Here is a 19872-nt window from a genome sequence, read left to right as displayed (position 1 = left end):
TAAGGATTTCCCTAGAATCATGAGGATTGTAATTTCCATCCACGATAAAAAAAATCTCTCCCTAGAAGTGGTGTTGGAAATCTCTGTGTAATCAGGAAGGCATGTGTAAAAAGCAAGATAGCCCAGCAAAATTTTTGGGGCTGAATGAAATAGCTAACAGTGGGCTTTTCTGGGATATCTCTCATGGTCTTACCAAGGGAAGAGAGAGACTTAAATTTCATAGTACAAAAGAAAAGAAGGCTCCAGTATCAAAGAGGAAATCAACTTCCTTCTCTTCAATGGTTAGGACCACTCAGGACTCCTGAGTGCTGATTCTCTGGGTAGTATGAGCCCATAGGAGAAAACTCAGACCCTTTCAGTCCTGTTAGATTATCTGAGGAAAGGGACCCAACTCCAGAGGCCTTGGTCTCCAGGGACAGTCAACCCATTTGATCCTCATTACAAATAGAACATGGCTATGGGGGTTTTTTTTGGAGACTGCATGTGAACATTCCTTCTTGAAGTGCCATGCATGACCACAGCCATAGCACTTTGGAGATCTCAGGTTGTTGTAATTGTAAGGCCAGTAGAAGTACTGCAATCTTTTTCTTATAACTTCTTTCTCACTGTTAGGTCTCCTCCTGGTCCCTGTTGTAAAAAAATAAAAAAAACAAATAAAAAATAAAAACCCAAAGCAGTGACATTCAAGAGGTTTTCTAATTTACTCTCATGTTTAATAGTCTGTCTTGGAAATTTTTGTAAAATCTGAGACTGATTGATTAATAAAATGATTCTTATAGATTGTCTACCCTTATACCAATTCAGGATATAAGGAAATAAAATTGATTAATGCATCCCTCAATCTCTGTATGAAGGTGTAGGGGTTCTGCTCTGATCCTTCGTCTATCATGGTTAGCTAGGAGTAGTTTAGGGATGTGGTCCTGGTCCTTATCAATCCCTCCAGGACACAAGTGATGCAGTTTTCATTCCTATTCATCCAAAAGGTCATGTGGTGGTCGTTTAGGGTGAGACTCTTCTTGAGGAATAGCCTGTTTTCCTATGGGCATACCTTTTCCTTGCCTCCCAGATTAGGCGAGGATATAAATATCATATACAGCTCAAACCCCAAAGCCTTCTTCAGCTTTGAAAGCAGATTATTTCTCAGTCCCTGTTAGGGTCTGATTTGGGAATAATACTTCATCTTTCCAGATCACAGCCCTGGGACAAACATTACAAAGCTTTGATATGTCTGTCAGGATCATCTGAAAATCTTGCCAAGTCCTGCTTTATCTGTCCAAGGTCCTTCATGGAAAAGGGGACCTGGACACCAATAGGATTGTCAATCCCTCCAGAAAGCTCCTTAGGGGTAAAATAGAAGTCAGTGATCAGGTGTCCTGCTTGCTAACAGACAGTCCTGGATGGGGAAGGGACATAATGGAACAGGAATAGTAGACAGAGGGATTGACACCGATTTTCTGGAAAATTCTGCAAGAGGCAGAAGAAGAGGGAAGCTTGGTTCTTGAGAGTAACTGCTGCTAAAAATGCCGTAATTGACAAAGGTCTGGCTTGTATCCTGGCCACACTGTGGTGCAGAAAATGACCTGGAATTATTTCTTCAAAGTTTGAGGGTCAAAAGAATTTCAGTGCTTAATGATGCACTCCAAAAGGGTACATGCTGAAGATGGCTTTTTACCCATCTGGAATAAGAGGACAATAAACAAAGTCTCTCTAAGTTTCTACCTCTAATCACTTGTGTCCCTCAAATTCCAGGGTTGTGTGAGTATAGTGTTTTGGAGCCAGGAGCAGGGAAAATTTGGAGAACAAGAGTAGATTGTCTTACCTGTATTTCCATGTATTTCTACCCCTTCTCCTGTACTGCTCATAATTTATTTATTTTTATTTTTAAAGATTTATTTATTTATTTGAAATGCAGAGTTATGCAGAGGCAGAGAGAGAGACAGAGAGAGAGAGAGAGAGAGAGAGAGAAAGGCCTTCCATCCACTGGTTCACTCCTCAAATGGCCACAAAAGCTGGAGCTGGGATGAACCGAAGCCAGGAGCCAGAGCCAGGAGCCTCCTCTGGGCCTGCCACGCTAGTTCAGGGCCCCAAGTACTTGGGCTATCTTCTACTGCTTTGCCAGGCCATAGCACAGAGTTGGATCAGAATTGGAGCAGCCAGGACACGAGCTGGTGCCCATATGGCATGCAGGCACTGCAGGAGGCTACTCTACCTGCTACATCACAGCACTGGCCCCACTGCTGGAAACCTTGATCCTGTAGATCATGGATATATTTGTGTACCTTTGATTGGCACTCATAATCAAGGAGGGTTAAGCTGGCAAGAGTAGTCACCACCACCTAAATCTAATTTTGATTGTCCCTAAGTCTACCCTCACTTTTGATCCATATGTAACCTGGTAATGCCTTGCTATTTAGTGTTTAAATTGCCTGTGCATTTGTCAGTCCTCCATTAAATATTCCAGCCTGCTAAATGAGCCTGCCATCTTGGGTAGGACAAAAGCACAATTTATACTCTTATCACTTTCTCTTTAGCAAGCTGCTAATATGCAGCTGGAATGACATGGTGCCTCTTACATGATTGGGTAACTGTTCCTGATGTGGATATGTGGCCAAGGGGTATGGAATTGCTCACCCCAATATCACTCTGAGTTTTAACCCTTAGTACCAAGATGCACTTAGTAGGGGAGGGTTCTTAGCAAAGATGGAAGTATATCAGGGGAGGACAGCCAGATCCATGTCCCAGCACCGACCTGGTCTCTTTCAAACGCTGAACACGATGGAGACAGCTTACATCCTTGCTGTATGAATTATTAAGCAAGCAATATAACGTACAAAACCATAGGTGATGGACATGCTCTGAAATCATGGCATCAGACATTTATGTAACTACAACATAAACTTGGCAACATTTTATGACCTGGCAATATTTTTACACAATCTAAATTAACTCAAAAAGTTACTATCTCCCTCAACTGTGTTTTATCATATTTTGCTGCTTTTTATTTTAATTTTTTACTTATATGAAGTAAAGCAATTTCATGTATTTCATAAATATATTTTTAAAAATTTCTGCTTGGTTTTATTTAAATTTTATTATTTATTTATTTATTTGAAAGTCAGAATTACGCAGAGAGAGAAGGAGGGGCAGAGAGAGAAAGAGCAGTCTTCCATTTGCTGGTTCACTCCCCAACTGGCCACAATGGCTGGAGCTGCACTGATCAGAAGCCAAGAGCCAGGAGCTTCTTCTGGGTCTCCCACGTGGGTGCAGTGGCCCAAGGACTTGGGCCATCTTCCACTGTTTTCTCAGGCCATAGAAGGATTCTGGATCAGAAGTAGAGCGGCCGGGACTCAACCTGGCACCCATGCGGGATGCCAGCACTACAGGTGGCAGCTTTACCTGCTACGCCACAGTGCTGGCCCCCATAAATACATATTAAAGAGCATTAATGATACTTCCTATTTCTATCCTTCCCCCAGTCTAGGCTTGCACCCTCCCTCCTCTTTCCTTTCTTATTTTTAAAAGTTTTTACAATGACATACTTTCAGTTTATTTTATAATCACCACCCTCCACCAAATAAAGAATTCAATAAGTAGTCAGTAGGAAAACCACTGTTCCTCAAGAGTGTAAGCATGGGCTGTAAAGTATAATCGATTCTCAAAATGTCAATTTCACTCATATACATTGCATTTTTGTGTTATGTATTTAATTATCAGAAATTAGGGAAAACTTGATATTTGTCTTTTGTGGACTGGCTTACTTCACTAAAGATAACAATTTCCAATTGTATCCATTTTGTTTCAGAAGTTTATATACCACATTTTCTTTATCCAGTCCTTAGTTAATGAATATCTGGATTGATTCCATGTCTTAGCTATAGTGAATTGAGCTGCAAGAAACGGGGTGGGGGGTGTGCAGATAATTCTTTCATATGCTGATTTTATTTTCTTTGGGTAAATTCCCTGGATGGGGTGGCTGGGTTATGGAAAACAGTATGAAGATTTCTCAGAAACTGGAGTCTTATCTTTTGAGAGTTCTACAGATCCAGCCGGAAGACATGACATCAAAGGACTCTAAAAAGACAGAATTGTCTTTATGGTTTAAGCCATTTGGTCAAAGTAAAAGTGGTAATAATTAATTTAACCTGAGTATTTTAACAAAGCTTTTGGCCAAATCTAATCAGAGTTACAGTAATGACTCAAATAATTTAAAAAATCCTGATGATGTTAATTCCTTTAATACTCAATTATCTTTAACAATAGAGAATCTGATAATCCTAATCTGACTGAAGAAAAAAGTCATCCACAAAATGTAAATAGCAGAGAAGTGTGAAAAAAAAAAAAAAAAGCCCTATCAGATTAATGGATGAAGGCCTGTTTCTTGTTAGCTTAGTTGGAGAAATCTGTCCTACTGACTCTAGCCAGAGACATCTCACACTACCGAACACTTGAGATTGAGTGAAGAAGGCTAGAAGGAAAGCAATGCAGATTTTAGTCAAATATGCTAATGGGCTGTCAATTTCTTAAGCAGGTTAGGGATCTTGCAGGCAATAGGGGAGCTATCCCAGCTAGAAACCTTAAATGAATGCCGGATCTTACTCTGGTCTCTTGCACTGGATGAATTTTGAGAAAGAAAACTGAGTCAGAATAAGATAAATAGTCCCAGAGCCAAAAGGTGGAGGGGGATTAATCAGGTCTGCCCCAGGACACATTCCTTGTGAATCTTTAAGATGGACAGTCACTTAATCACTTTTAACCATCTGACTGAGTCCTAGTGTTTTTAATTGATACAGGACCACAATGGAGTTCAGAATCTCCAGAAAAAATGGCAACAGTGGTTTGTTTCATTCACCCTTTCAACTCTCCCAGAGAAGCCCCCCAAAAATATTGTTGGAGTCTGAGGTACTAATCACTCAGGTTTGTGATCACAAAGAATCAGAAGCACAGACAAGGAAGAGTTTGTAAAGGAGAAGTAGTTCTTTTAAAAGAAGGGGGGGGGGGAAGGGAGAGGAGAAGGAGGAAAAAAGAGGCCATTACTGTGGTGCAGTGGGTTAATCTTCCACCTGCAGTGCCAGCATCCTATATGGTTTGAGTCTTGGCTGATCCACTTTGAATCCAGCTCTCTGCTGTGTCCTGGTAAAGCAGTGGAAGATGGCCCCAGCACTTGGGCCCCTGCACCCACGTGGGAGAACAGGAAGAAGCTCCTGGCTCTTGGCATCAGATAGGCTCAGCTCTGGCTGTTGCAGCCATTTGTGAAACAGTGAATGGAAGACCTTTCTTTCTGTGTCTCTCTCTCTCCCTGTATGTAACTCTACCTCTCAAATAAATACATAAAATCCTAAAAAAAAAAAAATAAAATAAAAATAAAGATACGTAAAAAAACAGCCACAGAGACAGCAAAAGTGAAAGAGAAAGCTGCAGCAGTGCTGAAGGGGTCCCTGAAAGAAGGGCCGGGACCACTGAGGGCTGTTGCTCTAGGGGTTTGTACAGGTTGTAAGAGGGAACATTCTCATGTTTGGTTCAGGAGCAGCATTGAGAAGGGATGGTTTGCATTGGTTAATTGGATGAAAGTTAAGTCTCCAATCAAGACTCGATAAAGACAGCAGAAAACACATTCCTCAAGAGGCGTACAATCTTTGTTACTAAGATCGATTACAACATCAAAGAAAAAACTGATTTATAGGACAGGCACATGATATCAACACCCTTCACAGAATTTGGTTGCTTCACTATTCTCAGGCCCTCTGAGACTCATCTCCAGATGGCGAGGTGCACCTCCTAGTCCCTGTCTACTTGTCAGAAGTTTCTTTATCCATGATGGTTACGTAATTGGGTCCCAAGTATGTAGGAGACCTGGACTGAGTTCATGGTTTTTGGCCAGTTGTCGCTCTGCTTTTCAAATAAATATATACATACATAATTTAAAACTTGTTGCAGCATTTCTTATTATAGTTATCAATACATTTTTAATTGGCAGTTAAGGATATAAAAAGGCTAAATCTTTAAATCACAACATTCACTGTCCTTTTTCAAAATATGATTGGTTATTAATGCCTTTACAATACTTATGGCATTAATGCTACATCTCCAACATCACCATGGTCTCTGAAATCTGATAATAGTTCGTGGACTCAAATGAATCTCTAGAAATGTTAATAGTATAAATATAATTACTAGTCAGTCATAGGTTTAACAAAATCCATTTTCTTCAAGATGTGGGTGCCTTTTGGACAATAAAAACACATTTGCCATTCAATATATTACAAGTAGTTAAACTGGCAATATGGAAAATCATCTTGGTACTACAATATAAGAAGCCCACAAACTGTCAGGAAAAAAAAAATCAAATGTCATGGAAAGTAAAATAAAAAAAAATTCTATGGGAAATATCTTGTAATTCTGGAAAAAGTTTCCAAATCTGCATGCACTCACAATAGAAAATTAAAGGAAATATATCAGCATAATTAATTGAGTTTCTGAATATTATGTTTATTACTTCAATACTATATTATTATATTACATATGAAATTCAATACTGATACAGAATTGATTTTATGATTATAACCAAATAATTATCAAGTCAAAAATATTATCATTATATTCAATGAATAGAATTCAATGCATACATACTTTAACGTACTGGTCCTGTAATGGATTTAATCTAAAGTCAAAGGTAGATAAAGAGTTGATTTTTCTGGAGTTCAATAATTTCTACCCTAGAAGCAAAATAAAAAATATTATAAAACCATTAATCTCACAATTTTGAAAACTCATTTGGTTTTGTTAAATATTCAAATTAACTCTTACTTGAGATACTACAAGAGTTAACTAACAAATAACATATAAGCAATGATAATACAACTGTAATTATTGTGTTTTTAAAATACATAGATTTTGGTTGGCGCCGCGGCTCACTAGGCTAATCCTCCGCCTTGCGGCACCGGCACATCGGGTTCTAGTCCCAGTCAGGGCACCGGATTCTGTCCCGGTTGCCCCTCTTCCAGGCCAGCTCTCTGCTATGGCCAGGGAGTGCAGTGGAGGATGGCCCAAGTACTTGGGCACTGCACCCCATGGGAAACCAGGAGAAGCACCTGGCTCCTGCCATCGGATCATCGCGGTGCACCGGCCGCAGTGCGCTGGCCGCGGCGGCCATTGGAGGGTGAACCAACAGCAAAAGGAAGACCTTTCTCTCTGTGTCTCTCTCTCTCACTGTCCACTCTGCCTGTCAAAAAAATAAAAATAAAAAAAAACACATAGATTTTGATAACTTCACATCTCACTTAGCTATTGTCATCAGGATCTTATGGATCTAAATGGAGTAGGGACTAATCACATGAAACAAATAAGCTGAATTTTTGTGATTATTTCTAAATTTGTTTCAGAATTTAGGAGCTGAAGCTTAGCTCAAAAGTAAGATTATTTTTCTGGGCATTGGAGTGGATAATTGCAGCAAATGGCTGATTAATGCAATCTCAAAGAGCATGTTGCTGCTGAATTACAAGGTGCATTGGATTAGCCTGATAAATTTGGATTTAAATACTCACCTCAATTATATGTATTCCTGGAGAGCTTTTATACTTATCTGTAAGCTATTTGGTAATTGTCAAAAAATTTTTAAGGATTCTAAAATATCTCTGTTATTACTAAATAATTAATTCTAAATTTTTAATATTTAGTAAAATTATATGAAAAAATGTGTTAGAATTCTAGCTATTGTTTCAAAAAGTAAAAAAAAAAAAGTAACATTGATCATTTAATACTGAGGTTTTACTTTAGTAAGTTACATCATTGATTGTTCTTGTTTATCTTTATTCTACATCTTAATACAATACCTCCATGAAAATGCCCAAAAATCTCTTTATAAAATAAACAATTTTTTCAATCTATCTTATATTGTCAAATATTAATTGGTGACATATTAGATATATTGGAAAAATAGGAAACTTTTTGTCAGTTTTGTTCATAAATATAAGGATACTTTAAAAAATTAACAAAAAATAGAAGTAAAATACGTTTATTTTAGTGCAGACATTTTTCAAAGTTTTTGCTTACATTTTTCATAATATGCATTTTATTTTAAAGATTTTTTTATTTATTTACTTTTATTTTATTTGAAAGGCAGAGACAGAGACTGATGAAGAGAACTCTTCATTTTCTGGTTTATTCACCAAATGTCCGCAATAGCCAAGGCTGGCCAAGCTAAGGCCAGAAGACTGAAACTCAATCTAGGCCTTCCACATAGCATGGACCCAAGGACTCGAACCATCATCTGCTGCCATCTGAGCAAATTTGTAGGAACCTGGACCAGAAACAGAATAGCAGAGACTTAAAACAGAAACTTCCTTGAGGAATGCAGACTTCCCAGTCAGTGAATAAACTGTTGACTTATGTAGGCCTGCTCCCCTGCATATCCATTATTTTTAATCATACATGTGTATTTATAAACGTTGACTTATTTTGAGCTAAAAGAATGTTTCTACCAATTTTAGATGAGAAATACATGGTCAATATTGTTTGACAATAATTATATTATTAGAAAGCTACTCATAAACAAGATAAGTAGGAAAGTTACATGAATTTTAAGATTTAAAAATGTTGCTTTAAATAATTGACAGGTTAAAAAATCAAACTGGATATCAGAAAACAGTGCAGAACTTTAAGGTTACTCCATATTAAAATTTGTGGAATGTAAATGAAACAAAACACAATTAGCAATATACGTACGGTCTTATATTTGATATTAGGAAAAGAAAACAGAGGGAAAAGTTAAATTTAATGAGCTTAAAAGGCTAAAAAAACAGAAACTATGGAGTAAACCCAAAGAAAACAGAAGGTTGGCCTTAATAAAGAGGACTTGTCATTGAAGCCAGCTTGTCTGTATATGAATCTGTTTTCCCATTTATCAGGTTTTTTTTTTTTTTTTTAAATTCTTATTTACTGATTGAGAGGTAGAGTTGCAGAGAGAGGGAGAGACAGAGAAATGTCTTCCACCTGCTGGTTCACACCCCAAATGGCCGCAACAGCCAGAGCGGGACCTATCTGAAGCCAGGAGCCAGGAGCTTCATCCGGGTCTTCCACACGAATGCAGGGGTCCAAGCACTTGAGCATCTTCCACTGCTTTCCCAGGCCACAGCAGAGAGCCATATTGGAAGAGGAGCAGCCAGGAATACAACTGGTGCCCATGTGGGATTCTGCCACTAAAGGCGGTGGCCAAGCCCAGCACGCCACAGCGCCAACCCCTTTACCAGTTTTTGATCTTGAGCAAGTAACTTAAGCTCTCCAATTTCCTCATTTATAGTGCATGGGTGAAAGTTATAGTACATGGCTCACAGAATTGTGGTGAGGATGGAAGAAGTAAATATACAAAAGTCCTAAAATGTCTGGATTTCGCTCAGTACTTTTTTGTTTTATCATTAAACAAGCAGAAATTTAGTGGAGAAAAAGTATATATTAAAGTAAAAACTGCTTCTTTCATTTATTAATTGTTTTTTTTAGTTGAAAGGCAAAAATGATAGAGATCTTCCATTTGCTGGTTCATTCCCTAAATGCCATCAACAGCCTGTGGTTGGCCAGACTGAAGTCAGCAATCAAGAACTCCATCTAGGTCTCCCACGTGGGTAGCAGTGGCTCAAAACAGTTGAACAATTATCGGTTTCCTCTCAGGATGAACAATAGCAGGAAGTTGGAGTGCAAGTGCAATAGCCACGGCCAGTGCTAGCCCCATGGTGTCTTTCTCTCCCTCTCTCTCTCTTTCTCACTTTCTTCTCTCTCTCTCTTTTTTGTAGAATACAAATTCCATTATAACAAGGATATATGGTAACTCACCATGGTATTGATAACACCAGAAATCATGGTGAATGTGTAACTGTCAGGAACATTGAAAAATCTAAATTTTAGCATGTATGAAAGTTAATAAGCCAGTTTGCCTCCATATCATAGATGCTAGCAGAAGACATGAGATTTATGGGTCAGAGACAAAGGGCATATTTACTTACAGCATACCAAGGGTGCATCAGTTTCATTTTCCTTCAAATTTCATGGGGACAATGTGGAAGAGCCTTGATGAACTTTATATGCACCGTGAGTTGCTGTCACAGCTGAGGAACTCTGATTTAAGGAAAGACATCCTTTCAAGGAAACCTACTCAAACTTTGTCTTTGGAGGGAGACATTTTCTTTATTTTTCTGGGCAACAAACAAATCTACTCTCTTCTGAATAAGAAAGATTCAGTATCTGCTAATGCTAATTGCTATATAAATATCCTTTAAAAAACTAACAGAATAAAATCTGGCAACACTGTTATTCAGAATATGTACAGAAATATCACAACTAGGGAGAACTATTTGACAATCATAATTGGAATTCAATAAATATTTCCTAATTGAAAAACCAAGATAGGGTCTGGCATTGTGTGTGTGAAGTTATAGTCCAAAATACTTCCATAATGGTCGGAGTGCTCAGTTCATGGACTTGCTCCTCCACTTCTGATCCAGTTTTCTGAAAATGCACACTCTGGGAGGCAGAAGATTATGGCTGAATACTTGGGTTCCTGTTACGCTTGTGGAAAGCCCGGATGAAGTTCCAGAATCCTGGTTTTAGGATGGCCCAACTCTGGCTTTTGAGTGCATTTGGGACGCAATGGGTAGAAGCTCTTTCTCTTTTTCTCCCTCTGTTTCTTTCCTTCTTTCTCTTTGCCTTTCAAATAAGCAAATCAACTTGTGTGTGTTTTGGGGTAAGAATGGTGCAAATGTTTAGAGGAGTAGAAAGCAATTTAGCCAAATCTGGGGGATTTCACTGATGGTTCCTGGGAAAGGTATATGCTTGAAGTCTCTGTGGCGATACCCCGTAGGCAACAGGACAAAAATAGTAAGGAGTTAGGACATTATGAGAAGTAGAAATTCTTCTGTCTGTGATCTGTCTCTCAGGCTCTTTTTTGGCCTGATATTAAGGGGTTATTAGGGAACATAGTTATGGATTTATATAATTAATGAGTTTTCTGACCTCACTATGTTGGTCATATCAGGCTTGGACAAAGAATTCTCTGAAATCAAATTGCAGCAGTTTCACTCTTATCAAATCTCTGCATTTGTTTTGTGTTCTAAAATGACCATGATTTCATTTTTTAATGATTATGACAGAGTAACTGTTGATAAGACTCTGATTTACAGAGAAGATTCTGTCTTAGCAGATTTGAAATGATTAATGGGAGTGAATTTTTGACTAGGAAAGTAGCATGATTACATTATGTGTAAATATTTACTTAAATTTTTAAAAAATTTTAGTTTTTATTAATATAAAGAAAACTGATTACAAGAAGCTCATATATGCAGTTATAAGAATATGATACTTCCTTCTATCAATCCCTCCTTCCTTTATTTCTTTTTTTAACTTTTGTGATAAAACAATTTTCATTTACTTTATAATCATAGGCTTAATGTTACACAAAAGATGGTTCAAATTGCGAGTGAGCTGAAAGTATAATAAGCAATCTTTGGTTAATATTTGGTTGTTATCTTTTTCTTAATGTTCATGTTAAATAAGAAAAGATGCTCTCCTCCTATTAGTGCAGAGCAGAATACTCCATAGTAATTATCAAAATGGTTGATACCTCAAGGGAATAAATTGCTCAGAATGTTTATAAATGAAAAATTTTAGGCAGATCCTAATATTTCAATATTTTTCAGTATAGACATTTGCTATTTTATTATCAATACCTGATAGCAATCATTAAGAATCTATAGTCATCAACCAGTATATGGAAGCCCTCTCTATTGCTCTCTGCCTCTGCCTCTCTGTAACTTTGCTTTTCAAATAAATTTTTAAAAAATACATAGTATTATCAGTGACTTGGACACATTGGCAAGGACAATATTAAAGATGATCTGCTATGCTTTATACTATATATTTCTCATGTACTTATTTCCCTTTTTACATTATCTTATTTCAGAAAAATTATCATCCAAATATGTATCTTGGATAAAATTTTCTACTATTTGGTTGAGGTCAGACTTAAACAGCTTTAATCTCCTAAGCTCTTCATGACATTGTAGAACTTCTAAGCTTGGGATTCACTCAAAAATAAGTGTAGAAGATCAACAAGTTTCCAACAAATTTTGATAGAAGCATCACAAAGTTGCATCATTTGCTTCACAGATGTGCATCTCATGTTATGTGAAAATGAACAAAACCACATAATATTCCATAATATTCCCATAGGTGTATGACAATGTTCACAAAACAGGAAAGCTAGCTGAGCATGAAGCTTTTTGCTGGGATTAAGAAAATTAGGTTTCCAGCATCTCTTTACTTTCTATTTCCTAACTTATCTGTAAGGAGAGTGAATACTACTGTGGAGTCATCAAATCCAAGAACATGGGACTTATTATCATCTAAAATTTTGGAGAAAGTTTCTGGGGAAAGAAAAATTTCATTCATTTTTTTACTGTCTCCTAGCTGCATACCCTCTTGTGGTGGAATGAGAAGGCCATGCCAAAATGGCCACTGGCAACGGAAACTACCTGGCAACAGGCTGTGATTGGATGGCTTTGGAAACTGCCTGGCAACAGGCTGTAATTGGTTAGGTCATAGACTGCCCCTTGACCAGATTGGCTGCCTTGGCTATTTAAGCTGCTGTACCAACTGAAATAAAGGAGTCTGCAGGCTGCTCGCCTCTGGCCTGCTTTCACCTGGCTCCCAGAGTCTGTGTGGTGACTGCGCCTTTTGCCTGCACCACGCTCCTCCTCTCAGAATGAATCCACCTCAACACCCTCTAATTAAGCCAAGTATAATAGTTACTACATCAGGGTTTGGAGTGAAAATAGTAGAAAGCATGTGTGATCTTTTCCCTTGTATTGTTGATAGGGCATGGCTTTCATCAGGTATATTTCAGGATAACAGCTGAATGACAGATGAACAATGGTTCAAAAAACCCATATTTTTTGATGCTGAACACTGTCATGAATATAAAATCATACTAAAACTCAAGATGTAAATTTAAATAAAATTTTAAAATTTCAAAATTTGAATGTATGTAATTCTGATTTTAGTTTATGATGATGAATGCAAATAAGTTTAGAAAACATATATTTTGATAATAAATATATTGAAGTCAATAACAGCAATCCTTTTTAAATAATTATATAAAGAGAACAAATTTCATGAATTGCATATATACAGTTTTAAGAACATAATGATACTCCCTAACCTACTCTCCCTCCCTCCCTCACTCCTATTCCCCTTCTCCTTCTTTTCCTATTTTTCTTTTAATTTTTACAATGACATACTTTTAATTTACTTTATAATCACAAGCTTAAACTTGTGATTAAATAAAGAATTCAACAGGTAGTACATAAACACTATTCTTGAAGAGAATAAAAAAGGGCGATAAGTAACAATCAAATTTCAAAATGTCAATTTTGCCCATATATATTACTTTTTGGTACACTATATATTAGTTATCACAAATCAGGTAAAATATATGATGTTTGTCTTTTGGGGACTGGCTTATTTCACAATGCTTAATGGTCTTCAGTTGCATTCATTTTGTTGTGAAAGATAATTCTTAATTCCTTACATTTATACCATACCTTATTGTTTTCAGTATACTCTAATAGAAAGGATTTTATTTGACATTCAAAAAATACTATGATGTAGGCAGAGCAGTGATAATAACTAGATATTGCTGATGTAAAAAGAATGAAACTAAAAGATTAACCAAGGGCTCATAGTTACTCATTGAAAGAACTAGTCATTAAAATTAGCTAGCAGTTTTTGAATATTTGCTAGTTTCAAGTCTTTGAAGCATTGAGGATAGGACAGTGAACAGAATAGAAAAATGGTTTTGCCTTCATGAAGCTTTAGTTCTAGATATAAAAAATAGGAAAGTGATATAATGTCTGCCATAGTTCAGGGCGCTGTAAGAAATGACCATACACTGAGTAGCTTAGACAATAACGTAAATTTTTCATGGATTTGCAAACTATATGTCTGATATTAAGATGCCAAACAGTTTCCTGGGAAGTACCTTCTTCCTGGTTTGTGGCTAGCATCCTTCTCAATGTCTTTTCATTAGGACAAAAGAGGGAGCTTTGCTCTTCTTAAGACAATAATCTCATCATAGGAGTTATACTATCATGACCTCATCCAATCTTAGTTACTTCCCCAAAGCCCCACTTACTAATATCATGCACTAGGCACATTGGATTCAATACAAAAAATTTTGGGGGTGGGTACAAACATGCAGTCTATTGATGATATAATATAATGTGATAGAATGTATAATACAATATAATAGGGGAAATAAATCAAGAAAGAAGATAATGAGTATAGGAGACACTAGACTTTTTTTTTTTTCCCCAGGCAGAGTTAGACAGTGAGAGAGAAAGAGACAGAGAGAGAGTTATAGACAGTGAGAGAGAGACAGAGAGAAAGGTCTTCCTTCCATTGGTTCACCCCTCAAATGGTTGCTATGGCTGGCACGCTGCACGGATCCGAAGCCAGGAGCCAGGTGCTTCCTCCTGGTATCCCATGCGGGTGCAGGGCCCAAGCACTTGGGCCATCCTCCACTGCCCTCCCAGACCACAGCAGAGAGCTGGACTGGAAGAGAAGCAACCAGGACAGAATCCGGCACCCCAACTGGGACTAGAACCCCGGGTACCAGTGCCGTAGGCAGAGGATTAGCCTAGTGAGCTGCGGTGCCCGCTAGACTTGTTTTAAAGTAGGCTGTTTCAGAGAATGGCTTCACTCACTGGATGACATTAAAGAAAATGAGAGCTGGAGGCTGGGTGCCTTTGTAACAAGTACTCCACTTGGACAAAGAGTAAGTACGAATTGCCTTGATTGACGAGTCTCCCTGGTGTCCTTGAAGAACCACAGGAAGTCCAGAGCAGGTAGAGCCCATGGAGAGCTCTAGTAGCCAGAGATAGAGGATAGTGAGGACAGGTCCTGTGGGTCAGGCAGGGTATAGAATGAGCTTTGGTTTTAGGGAATTCATCTCCATATTATGACTCTAAAGTCAGAATGCACTGTTTCAACAAAGTTCCTTGTCCAACTCACTTTCAGTCCTTCTTCAAGACTCAGTCATTTAACTCCTTCATATAGGTGATCTGTTCAAATTGGCTATCTTTTAATCAGCAATTACACCAAATCTAAATCTCTTTTCCTGATACTCCGAGATAAGAAAAAAAATTCTGAATTTTACCCAACTAACATCAAACCTTTTCCCATATTTACTGTCTAGAAAACATTCTTCCTGATTTGTTTTGAACTAAAAATTTTAATAAATAAATGTTCAATAAGAATAGCCCTCTACCTCCATGCCTGCCAGAATGATAAAAAAATCAAATCATTGTCACATGAATTTATTAAGTTTGAAATATGTTGTCTCAAAATATGACTTAAATATTATTGAAAAAAATTTTTTGGACAGGCAGAGTGGACAGTGAGAGAGAGAGACAGAGAGAAAGGTTTTCTTTTTTCTGTTGGTTCACCCCCGCAATGGACGCACCATGCTGATCCTAAGCCAGGAGCCAGGTACTTCTCCTGGTCTCCCATATGGGTGCAGGGCCCAATGACTTGGGCCATCCTCCACTGCACTCCCTGCCCACAGCAGAGAGCTGGACTGGAAGAGGAGCAACCGGGTCAGAATCTGGCGCCCCAACTGGGACTTGAACCCGGTGTGCCAGTGCCGTAGGTGGAGGATTAGCCTATTGAGCCATGGCACCGGCCCTGAAAAATTATTATTTAAATATTATTTTATTATATAAAACTAATTTGTAGCATTACGACAACGTAATCATAAGGGAGAGTATTATGTCTTGAATATTTTCTCTGAAGATCATGTGTTGGAAACTTGATTTCCAAGGTAAGGGTGCTGGAAGGTGTGATCTTTGAGTTGTGAGTGGACCAGGAGTACTCTGCTTTAACAAATAAATTAATGGAATTATCATGAAGGAGCGTTTTTGTTATCATGGGAGCGCATTCTTTCTAAAAGTATAATTTTGATCTCCTTTTGCTTGTCTTACCACCTTTCTGCCTTCTGCCTTCCTGTATGATGGTGCAGCCAAACAGGTCTTGCCAGATGCTACCCCGTTGATCTTGAATTTCCCAGACTTCAGAACTATGAGAGAGTACATTTCTGAACATTATAAATTATCCAATATGTTTGTGTTACAACAGCAGAAAACAGCCTAAGGGAGTATAAATGAAAGTTGAATAATTTATTTGTCTATCTATCTATCTATCTATATAAGATATTTTTCAAGACTGTTGTGCTTGAGTTCACCAATGTGATAACTGCTCCTTTCTATTATTTTTAAATATTTATTTATTTGAAAGACAGAGTGACAGAGAAAGGAAGAGATAGAGAGAGAGAGAGACAGATCTTTCATCTGTTGGTTCACTTCTAAGTGGCCGCAACAGCCATGTCTGGACCAGGTTAAAAACAGGAGCCAGGAACTCCGTTTTGGTCTCTAACATGAATGGAAGGGGCCAAAGCACGAATAACCTCCACTGCCTTTCCAGGCACAGTGTCAGGCAGCTGCACTGGAAGTGGAGTAGATGGAACAGCAACTTGCACTCACATATAGTACGTGGAGGTCAAAAGTGTTGACTCAACCTGCTATGCCACAACTCTGACCCCAGCTGCTCTTTTTAAAAAGAATCCATCTTATAATGACGATTAATGGCCATGTGATATAGTCATTTACTAGTAGTGCTAAATTACAGCTTTCTTCACCTATAATGGAAATAAAAATATTATAACCTGCAAGGCCAAATTGATTATAAAAACATGTAAAATGTCATGGGTAAGTTTGAAAGCTGTGAAAAAAACTAAGTGTATACTTTACATGCTGCTATTCATATTCCCACATGTTATTTATATTAAGTGTAACCTCGAGAGAAACCTAGTGGGAAAAAATGTTCAGAGAAAGGTGACATCCACATAACAATCTAAGGAAAATCTATGGTTATGACTCAGGCTACTGTGTTTTCTTTCTTTTTTTTTTTCTTTTTCTTTTTTTTTTTTTTTTTGACAGGCAGAGTGGACAGTGAGAGAGAGAGACAGAGAGAAAGGTCTTCCTTTTGCCGTTGGTTCACCCTCCAATGGCCGCTGCGGCCGGCGCGCTGCAGCCGGTGCTCCGCGCTGATCCGATGGCAGGAGCCAGGAGCCAGGTGCTTTTCCTGGTCTCCCATGGGGTGCAGGGCCCAAGCACCTGGGCCATCCTCCACTGCACTCCCTGGCCACAGCAGAGGGCTGGCCTTTTCGGAAGAGGGGCAACCGGGACAGAATCCGGCGCCCCGACCGGGACTAGAACCCGGTGTGCCGGCGCCACTAGGCGGAGGATCAGCCTAGTGAGCCGCGGCGCCGGCCTCAGGCTACTGTGTTTTCAAAATATTTCTTAAGAATGTGAACATTACCTTCTTTTATAACATATATTCTACCAGAGACAATTTATTTAATTTATAGTAACAGAATAAAGTTTTCCTAACTCTGCTATCATTAGAATATTGCTTAGTAGAAATGATGCATTATAATCATATTTTCTTAATTACAGTTAGAAAACCATTTTGTCCTATTTTCCATGAAATGACATAGAATGCCTTTTCTCTATCCATTGGTATACATTTTCTCCAAGAAGCCATGAAAGAAATCAGGGTTGATATGTTTTATTTCTTGTAGATGTTACGTTGTCTTATTTTGGAAGCACAGCAATGTATGTGACTGCACCTTACTCAAATTAGATGAATAGATAAGCATTTTACAGTGGTAAGATTTCTCACAAAAGTTTACAATAGAAATTAGCACATTCAATACTTAAGCAGTGGAGAACATCTATGGGTAGTATTAACAACTATAACATCTAATTTTGTGAAAACAAATATAATCAGAAGAAATAAAGCACCATTATTTCTCTTACTTCTGAAAGGCAAACAATTGTTTTAGTGAACATTGTCTAGTGAAATCTTTGCATAAATAAGCTTTTATGTCATTGATTGCATATTGTTCAGCTGCTCATAAACAAGATAGAGATAGGCTTAGCCTCTCCCTCATTTCAAGTCTATCTGGAACAATGGCTGTGGCTACCATGTATGAGAAGCTCTTCCTAATCTAAAACATTAATATTCTAGAAAGTAGGCCATTGAGCTAGCATAGAAGAGAAACAAAGAAAAAAAAAAGCGCTGAGAAGAGAAGCCATAGCTGCTCAAGTCAAGTTCTTTCACTGGAATCCATTTGTGAGGCCTTGACTTCCTAAAGGAAAGACAAAAAATCATCATTCTCTCTTCTTTCTCTCATTCTCCTCCTATTCTTCCTTTACTCTTTCAGTGGAATGGAGGGCTGTATAAAATCATGGAGCTTATTATAAAGAAATAAAATGGGGGTCATTTTAGCATAGGAGTTAGTTGTGCCCTACATTAGAGTGTCTGGATTTAATTTCCAACTTCAGCTCTTGCCTCTGGCTTCAGGCCAATGCAGTTGGCAGGAGGCAGCAGTGATGGTTCAAGTAGCTGAGTTCCTGCCACCCATATGGGAGATCTGGATTTTATTCTGACTCCTGTCTCCATCCCTGCTCAATTTCCAGGCATTGTGGACATTTGGGGAGTGAATCAGTAGAGGAGGTCTTACTGTGTCTCTCTCTAGATCCTCTCATATAAATAAAAAGTGATATAAAAGAGAATGAGGAATACATATTGAAAGACACTGAGATAATCATTCTACTATTCTCATTACAAAAAAATTCTATTGGATATTCTGTTCTGAGATGTAAATACTAAATTTCTAGTAAATTTTCAATTATCTGAAATGAATTGATATCAAAGAAAAATGTAAAGACAAAATTTTGTGCTATATGTCTATAATAGGAATCTTGTATATCTTATTTATATATATCTTATTGTATATATCAATTGTATTCAATTTTTCAGAAAATAGTGCTATTCAAAGCTTTTTATTTTCTTTATTTTAATCAAGACAATAAAATTTTGCAAAAATGAAGATGTATTACCTTTTTATTTTTTCCTTTGAACATCAGAATTATAGTGTGTGTATGTTTGTGTGTGTGTGTATATGAGGCAGAGAAAGAGAGAATGTTCCAACCGCTGTTTCACTCCCCAGATGGTCACAATGGCAGGACTGGTCAAATGCCAAGAGTTAGAAGCTTTATCTGGGTCTCCCTTGTGGGTATCAGGGGCTCAAGTACTTGGGCTATCTTCTGCTGCTTTCCCAAGCCATTAGCAGTGATCTGGATTGAAGTGGAGCAGCTGGAACTGGAACCCTTACGCATATGGGATGGCTGAATTCCAGGTGGTGGCTTTACCTGTTAAGTCACAACACTGATCCCTCCTCTCCCCCCTTTGATAGCTTTTAAATCCTTCTGCAGTTCACTTCACTGCCTAGTACAAACTATCAGATTTTTTTTTTTTCATATGGGTAGCAGCTTTACCCTCTTTTACTGATTTGTGGTTGAACCTGTATCCTGTACTTTTAGTTATCTGTCTTCATTTAATAAATACTAATTAAGCATAGTCACAGATATTGAGCATAAAACAAGAATCAAAGTCACTGCCCTACTGCAACATTTATATTAATGGGGGAGTTAACTAGTAAACAAATTTAACAATCTCAGAAAACAAAAGTGTAATAACAATAAAAAAGATGAAAATATTTCCAAACTCTGTATTTTATCAAGTATTTTATGTACATTTTCTTGTATATGTAATTATTGCCACATTTATATCATTATATTTATTTTTCATCTTTAAAGATATCCTTTGGTAATTGGTGGTATTTTTTTATTCCCTTGTGTAGCTTTTATTATAAGTCTCATAACGTATGAATAAATCCCTGGAATTCAGTTCTGAACTTTAGTGAATTTA

This window comes from Oryctolagus cuniculus, chromosome 9, assembly GCF_964237555.1.
Source record: "Oryctolagus cuniculus chromosome 9, mOryCun1.1, whole genome shotgun sequence".
Lineage (NCBI taxonomy): Eukaryota > Metazoa > Chordata > Mammalia > Lagomorpha > Leporidae > Oryctolagus > Oryctolagus cuniculus.
Note: the sequence above shows the minus strand (reverse complement) of the source record.